Source organism: Monopterus albus, unplaced genomic scaffold (assembly GCF_001952655.1).
Source record: "Monopterus albus unplaced genomic scaffold, M_albus_1.0 scaffold115.1, whole genome shotgun sequence".
Taxonomy (NCBI): domain Eukaryota; kingdom Metazoa; phylum Chordata; class Actinopteri; order Synbranchiformes; family Synbranchidae; genus Monopterus; species Monopterus albus.
Window position 1 is genome coordinate 415262 of NW_018127995.1, and position 8197 is coordinate 423458.

Sequence of the window (8197 nt, forward strand, 5' to 3'; positions counted from 1 at the left end):
ATTTACAACTGAGAAAAGCCAAGGTGACAGGATTAAAATGGGGCCTGTTCAGTCTGTCCCCAGCTTATTTCTTAGAACGGTGGCCCCTGGACCACACTTAGTTGAAAACCCCTGAATCTGTTAGTGCAGAGAATTGGCAGGTGTAATCAATCAAAGCACAGGTGACTGAACTTTATTTCCACAGTATTATTATTATTATTACACCAGTCCTGTCAGAAACCTTCAGTGCTCTACAGTTCAAGTTCACTGACAGTTATCAGACAACAGTCCTTAGAATAAAGGTGGAACTGAAGCTCTGCTAGTAAACTGTAGTAACTGAGCGTTGCTGGTTGTGTTGCAGGTACGCCATCACAGTCTGGTATTTTGACTCTGAGGAGAGAGCTGAGGCCAAGAGACGCGTCAGGGACCTGACAGGTACAAACACACAGATTACTGATTGGACCGAATAATAACAAACAGAAGAATTACGCCCAGCAACTGGGGGGTGTTCTTTGTACGTTGCTGACAGATCTACAGTATTGTTCAAAATAATAGCAGTACAATGTGACTAACCAGAATAATCCAGGTTTTTAGTATATTTTTTATTGCTACATGGCAAACAAGTTACCAGTAGGTGCAGTAGATTCTCAGAAAGCAAACAAGACCCAGCATTCATGATATGCACGCTCTTAAGGCTGTGCAATTGGGCAATTAGTTGAAAGGGGTGTGTTAAAAAAAATAGCAGCATGAATGCTGGGTCTTGTTTGCTTTCTGAGAATCTACTGCACCTACTGGTAACTTGTTTGGCATCTAGCAATAAAAAATATACTAAAAACCTGGATTATTCTGGGTAGTCACATTGTACTGCTATTATTTTGAACAATACTGCAAGATCAGATGAGTAGTCCTGTATTTTCTAATGCCACCTAAGTGCATGTTCTTGGGGTCAGAGACTAGGCTGCACATTGATACATACACCTGTATACAATTCAATGCTATGTTTATTATAGGCAGTGACAGCTAAACTAGTGCTAGCTTACAGCGTTACCATAGCCACGTTCAAAACCCAAAGCTGACCTTGAAGACATCTGTCTCCCCATGTGGTACCTGTGTTCCAGAGTCCACCCAGCAGCAGGGCAGCAGCTCCAGCTGAGGAGATGTCGCCACCTGGTGTTTGTCACCCTGAGCTGCAGCGAGGATGGCAGGATTCCTTCTGGTTCTCCAAGTTTCTGGAAAAGCTTAAGAAGAAAAGAGAAACTTTTGAACTCCAGAACTTTCACTCTGGACCAGTTTGGGGAGGGGTTTGCTCTTCAGATAATGAACTGTCATTCCCTCATCACTGCAGCTCCTGAACCCTGACTGATGCGTTCAGGTGACCTGCAGTGACTGGGGAATTTTCCTCTTTTCCATGATTGTGTGATTCTCTCTGTGCTGATTCCTACTGAGAGCCCTGCTGACGACTGCACCTCTGTGCTCCGCTGTAGAGGAGGAGAAACAGACAAGATGCCTCCAGCCCCGTGTGTCAGTCACTCTGTAACCTGTACAACAAGATGAGTTGTGTGTTTAACTGGAGCCGTTTGCCAGTGACTGACGCCTAAAGAGCCACCAGCTGATGTGGAAGCCGAAGGCTTTAACAGCATCAAGAACAGTGAACGGGTGTAAATTTGCAGTTATTTGAGACGACATCAGGTGGATGGCGTTCACAATCCAACTGCAATAGTTAAGTACAGTTTGACTTGTACTTTTTACTGTTACTTTACAAATCAGGATTATTTCAGGCAGAACAAGTCTAATACCTATGAAGCTTGATAGAGATTCAGCTAAACAGCTGGAGCCGAATGGATGAGCCTACACAAAACTTCACAACTACCGCGTGTTGATACTGCACCTCCTGGAATGTGATGGTTTGTGGCTTTTTCTTGTAATTACTTTGATAGTTCTGAATATACTGTTAATAAATTTCAGACATGGACAAAAAAGGTGTCACTGGCTCATTGTAATGGACATTTCTCACTATTTTCTGACTAAGTCCTAATACACACTAAAAACACGTGTGACCAGTTAAATGATCTGCAGATTAATCCACAATCTTTAGCTTCAGCTTTTTGTAAATGGTTACAAATCAACAGTGAACTGTGTCTCATATTATCCAGATGTTTCCTGATGATAAACACTTGTTACAGGCTGGTAGTTGTACTTTTACTGAAGTAAAGGATCTGAGTACTACTACTACTACCGATACTAGTCACAGCGAGAACATGGACCTGTTCAGAACAGCAAAGATATTTTCATAATGTCTGTGCACAAGAAACTTAAATCATCTGTTCCACAGAACAGAGATGTTTGTGTGCACAAGATTAAAAACCTTCAGAACAACCTCCTGCACCTGAAGCCACATTTCACGCCTCCTGACTCTGCTCTGCATTACCAAGTTAAAGATTTTACTGATTAGTAATTCCCCAGAAACCTGACCAAATCAGCGGGCCAGTACCAAGAGGCTGAAAAGAACAGGTTGACAGCCATTTTGTCAAACTACTGTTCCCACAGTCAACGGGCAAAGAAAGTGTGAGCTTAGTCCAAACTGCAACAAACGAGGTCCTGAATTGTCTGACGCTACACAGGAAAGTGAAGACGACACATTTATCAAAAACGTCTTCCTGCTTATAACAAAGTTCAGATACATTTATCAAAAATGTCTTCCTGCTTATAACAAAGTTCAGATTTAATTCAAACCTGATGTAGTTACAAATCATACCAGTAGGTGGCAGCACAGCATGACAAGCTATGAAGCGGCTACAGGAAGCAGGACAGTGCGTTTCACGTACAGGTAAGGCCAGGGGGACGTTCCAAATGTCAGACGTAGCTTTTTGGGGAAAAAGAACTTCACAGTGCTGTTCTCCAAAAAGACGTTTGAGATGGGTGAATATTACAAGAAGCAGCCTCCAGCTGCACAGGTGAGGAGGAAACTGGCCAAAGTGGAAACAACAACTGAACTAATGAAGCAGGTGAGAAAAGTGTTAACACCTCTTTGGAAACAGCAGCTGTCCTACTCTGAACGGTCCCTGTGCACCATGACCACAGACATGCTCCTGGACAGGAGGTGCGTTTGAACTCTAGCTCAAACTTTGGAGGAAGAACTATAATTTTTACTTCTGTAAACTTTGAAACGCTCAAAGTGAGTTGCAGAGGAAAAGCTCAACGACTGCAGCCCAGAGTTGATCAATCAATTAAAAAGATTCATCTGCAGGTTATTCTGATAATGAATCATTTGTGTAAGTGATATTTCAAACCAAGGTGCCAGAGATCCGACAGAAATGGGAACGCTGGATGCTTTTTGGGGGGTTGCAAATTAATTATTTTGGAAAAATGAGAACTTTTCTTAAGTCCCTTTGTCTTTTTGCTGCTTTCTCAGGTTTTCTAGACCAAACTCAGAAAAGCTGAGGCGCAGAGCACCTGAAGCCCAACGAACCATAAAAAGACCTTTGGGCGACATATCAGAACGAATCTGTGCCAAAACAACAGGGAGAATTCTATAGGCTCACTAAGAAACAACCGTCTTTGACTAAGTTTCACAGATAATGGTCAAACTAACTAAAATAACTAAACATTTCCTTTGAATAGTTTCAAACGGTGCAGCCAGCCCCTGACCTAACACACACCTGTACCCTCTGAAAGCCTAAGGAAAACCCCGCCTCGGTAGATCAACCAATCACACGCCACAACTCTGTTGGGGAGGGACGGTAGAAAACCCTGGGTCCTGGCCTGGGTTGGACACAACAAGACAAAATGTCTTTTCCTGCTGCAGTTTGGTTTAGCTTGTTTCCATTCCATTTACCAAAACATCATTTAACATGCTGCCGCCACCGACGGGCGGGGCATGTGACCGATCATGTGACCACTTCACTGTCAGAAAGATAAATGTGTCGTCTTCACATCAAACAAAGAAACCTGTTTTACTTTGCTCGTTAAACTGCTCTTAGATGTAAAGTCAGTCTGATCAACGTGCGCTCTGGCCTGTGGCTTAAGAGATGCAGCTGCAGACCCACAGGTGGAATAAAGTACTCAGATTCCTTACTGAAGTAAAAGTACCAGGAGTAAACATGTTGTGTTACAAGTAGAAGTCCTGGACTCAAAAGTCAAAGTTTTAAGTAGCAGAAAACAGAAATATTCCAGTACAGATACCTCAAAATTGCATTTAAGTACTGTACTTCACTACTTTCCACCTCTGTGCAAACCTCCACTTAGTGTGCTGCAGAAAATACAATGCTAAGTAAATGTGTGGTCACACAAAGGCTCAGGACATTTTCTTACCTGAAGCAGTTTCAGCTCTCAGCCACAGAATCTGTCGTTAACGCGTCTCTGAGCTGCAGCAGTCGCTCACGTCAGCCTGCAAAGAAATTCATCATCAGCAACTCGTTCTGTACGAGTGTGTGTCACATTTCTGGAGTCACTCCCTTGATTTTCTAGCAAACAAATGTAAAAAAGTTAGAATATGAGTTTATCTGATAACAGTGACTTCTGACATATTAATGTCACTGTCAAAAGTAATTCATCACTTTACTACCTGATCCTATGGTTTGATGTAAAACCTTAAATCATAAAGTAACCAACTAAAGCACAATGTGGAGTGAAAGTTTAAATCAGCAGAAAACATCCAAAATGACATGTTACAGTATTTTACTAAGGCGCTGGCTCAGAGTTTGGCTGTGGCGTGCTGCACTTATCAGTTTACTGTGTTTCCAAGTTTTAGACTTACAAGAGATGCAAATCTCTAATGTCTGGGGTCTTTGGTATAATAAAGTTTAGGGCTGATACAGAACACAAACAGGAAAGATAAGCTCACCCACGGGTTTGCTTTGCTTTTGTGAAGTCAGTCTCCACGTGACTACTCAAGTGCACCATCTGAATTTAGGGTAATTCAGCATGTTCAGTAACTTATTTCTACACAAAAAGCACATTTGTTCTTTTCCTCAAACTGTACGCTTTGAGGAAACCGCGGTGGAAGAAGTACTAAGGTCCTTTACTCAAGTAAAAGTACCAATACTGCATTCAAAATGTTACTTAAGTACAAAAGTATTGGCATCAAAATGTACCTGAAGTACCAGTCCTCATCCAGCTCAACATCCCGTGTCCCAGTAATGTCTCTGATAGGAAAGTACTTGAGTAAATGTGCCGAGTTACTTTCCACCGTAACCAGAACCAGGAAAGACAACTCTGCCGGACACAGCAGGTGTAGACAGGTGTTCAGGTGAACATGTTGCCCAGGAGGGAAACAACTCATGATTTTCACATCCTCACAAATCTGTAAATTCCCACAACCTAACAAACTGCCAAGTGAGCAGGTCACATGACCAGATCCACGTAAACACAGAGATGGTGCTGTGTCCCACTTCAGGCCCACTCCACCAGACCTACACACAGCTTCATCCACCAGGCTGTGAGGATGCTGAGCACTGTTCACTACCAGCCCCGCTCCTGGACTGTGACCCACCACAGAACATAAAAAGATATAAAGACTACCCCCCTGCTGTTGCACAAACTCAGTACGTTCCCCATTTTGTTATATTACGTGTAAATCAGCTGCGTTGGTCACTTGCAGTACTGTCCATGTAAACCTCATCACCAACGCCCTGGTGACACTGAACCACCTGACAATCTCCTATTATTGTTTGCACTACTGTCACTGACTGTACACGCTTTTGAGTCACAGCTTATTGGCTGTACCGTTTAGATTTATTCTAATTATGTTAATCCACTTCTTATTCTATTTTAGTTCCTAAATGTTATGGCACCCGATACTAGGTGAGAGAGACACGCTGTTTCGATTTTCTCTATGTCCTGCACATTTGGTGAAGTGACAATAAAATCCTTGAACCTGTCGAAATGAGCCGCACTCACCTGTTCAGCCGCAGTTCACGTGCGCGTCCTCTGGGTGTCGCTGTAGCGCCACTCCGGTGACAACACGCCTGCTCTCAGTGCGGTTCCAACGGGAAAGGAAGCCCCCACGGTGCCCTGATACAGCTGTGACAAGGCCTTCCCTGCAGTCATACCTCCGTTCTTCTCCTCCATGTGTACACACGGTTCTGTGCCTCCGTCCTAGGAAACAGCTGCAGCTGATTGGTGACGCTGGAAACCACGACGTAACCTGACGCTGGAAACCAGAGTCCGTGGGAAAGGTGTTACTTACTGGCAACACGTATGAATGAAACGGGAAACTTAACTAGTCCCACAAAACGTAAAGGAAACAGATACAAACCTTTAGACTGTTGCCTTCACGGATAAACCCATGCGCTCGTTTTCTTTTCTTCTTCCGCTTCCGGTTCAATGGCTGTTGGCAAACAACGAGGTGGCGCGATACCGCCACCACCTGGACCGGAGTGCAGATCAGGCCATTTCACAGTTTCTTCACTGAAATAAAGGAATAAAACAAAGGAAAAACTAAACTCTGCTTGTTGGACTTGCTCTCCTCCTGTATCTAAACCAAACAACACGTATCTCCAGAACTTCTCTGTAATATAACACACAAATCCAACATTAACTTCATTTCCTTAAGTTCCAGCATTAATTCCCTCCTCATCCTCATATTTCAGTCTAATGTCACAGCCACAGAGCTCACACCTTCCACTTCCATGTCTCTGCATTTTAAATAAAGTGCCGTTTAGCCCTGTATGACCGAACCCTGGTCTCCTTCCTCTGCTTCTCAATATTCCAGCTTTACTTGGAATTATGTTGAAACTACCTTTGCCTTTCTCCCATTCCCTTTGTTTCTGCCACTTCTCCTTCAGTTTCTACTACTAAAATTTCTCTTTTAGTAGCAGATATTGTTGTGCATCAGACCTTTATGTAGATTTCTTTGCATGTGTATCAGCTGGAAATCCCGTATGAGCTTGTGTCCATAGGAATACTACATTTGACCCCATCATTCTGAGTCTATATAAAAACTGTTGTATCTATGAGAACATCACGTCTACTGTGAACGGCCGTATTCCAGCTGGCTAATGAGGAGTGAATGAGCCAGTGAGGCTGCGAGCATCTCCCCAGTATAAACAGAGGAGCCATCATTAGTTCTTCTTCTTACTTTAACTTTGAATTCTGGGGGTGATCTTCTCAGAACCAATAAGTGCAATTAATAGGCTACAAAACATAACAAACCATTCATTTATCATGTCTAATTATCGACTAAAAGTTAATATATAGTTAAACGCACATATCTGTGAGAGCACAAACATTAACAGTATCCACTGCTGAACATCTTCACCCTCTTCTCCTGCGACTTGGCTGAGCCCAGTCACCTAAAGAAACCCAGACTTTGTGTTTTCTTCCATATTAAAGTGACCCAGTGACAGATACCTGTACATCCCCGGGTGAATCATAAACAGAAACGGCCACTAGTGAATTCAACGCACATGGACATAATGTGGAACTAAAATAAAACTCACTGAACCCAGGACAGCACTGTGGGCCTTCTTCCTGTATCTTGTAAACGTTTCCATACTGGAGGTATTGTACTCTTCAGAACATGACTGGGAATCGTCCGGTCTGTAAGATTATTTCATTACTGGGGCCTAATTAACTGACAGCTGGTACATTGTTAGTGAGTTCAGGGATTAAAAACAAGGGTCCGTTTATAGATCACAGTGTAAAAAGGGAAGACTTAAAACCCTGATGGCTCTCGGGAAGGTTTGGGAGCTTTCCAGTTCCTACACCATTAATTAAACATCGTCCCTGAAATTTCACAAATGAGCTAGTAGGATCTGTATTTCTTTCTTTTGTGACCACGGTGTGCCTCCATTAACATTAGCTAAACGACTATGAAAAAACATTTAACTATAAGCTACTGATTTTCAGCTCATAAAGTTTAACAGCATAAAAAGTCCTGCAGCTGCATAGATTTATTTAGAAATCCCTGGTCTGCTGAGAGCTATTATTCCACACACTTTAGAGGACTTCAATGACCCCACAACGCAAAATAAACCCGAGCAGGCGCTGCTCTTCTATAAACATAATTGCAACTAACTCAGACCCTTCCTGTGGGAACATTAGAGGACGGATCTTTCTCCAGGAACTTAAACATCACATCGTGTCTCCAGGAGTCTCCAAAGCACTTCAGCACATTTCTGTGATGTTTTGACTTCTGGTGCATGTTGGGAATTAGGGAGATGAGGCCCCGTGAATGCGCAGATGAAACCCTGATGAGTTTTCATCTCTAACGCTTTGT

The 8197-nt window shown here is 42.9% G+C and overlaps 2 long non-coding RNA genes across 3 annotated transcripts; one reads left to right on the forward strand and one right to left on the reverse strand.

Moving 5' to 3' along the window:
• Positions 1–156: 156 nt before the first annotated feature.
• Positions 157–6379, reverse strand: LOC109966609 (uncharacterized). Of its 2 annotated transcripts, none has more exons than XR_002275804.1 (5): positions 6236–6379; positions 5878–6130; positions 4291–4366; positions 1087–1217; positions 157–407 (listed from the first exon to the last, which is right to left on the reverse strand). It is a non-coding gene; the product is annotated as an uncharacterized LOC109966609 (long non-coding RNA). The 2 variants fall into 2 exon arrangements; XR_002275805.1 differs by having other exon boundaries at positions 1057–1217.
• Positions 337–1943, forward strand: LOC109966610 (uncharacterized). Its single transcript, XR_002275806.1, has 2 exons — positions 337–414; positions 1098–1943. It is a non-coding gene; the product is annotated as an uncharacterized LOC109966610 (long non-coding RNA).
• Positions 6380–8197: the final 1818 nt, after the last annotated feature.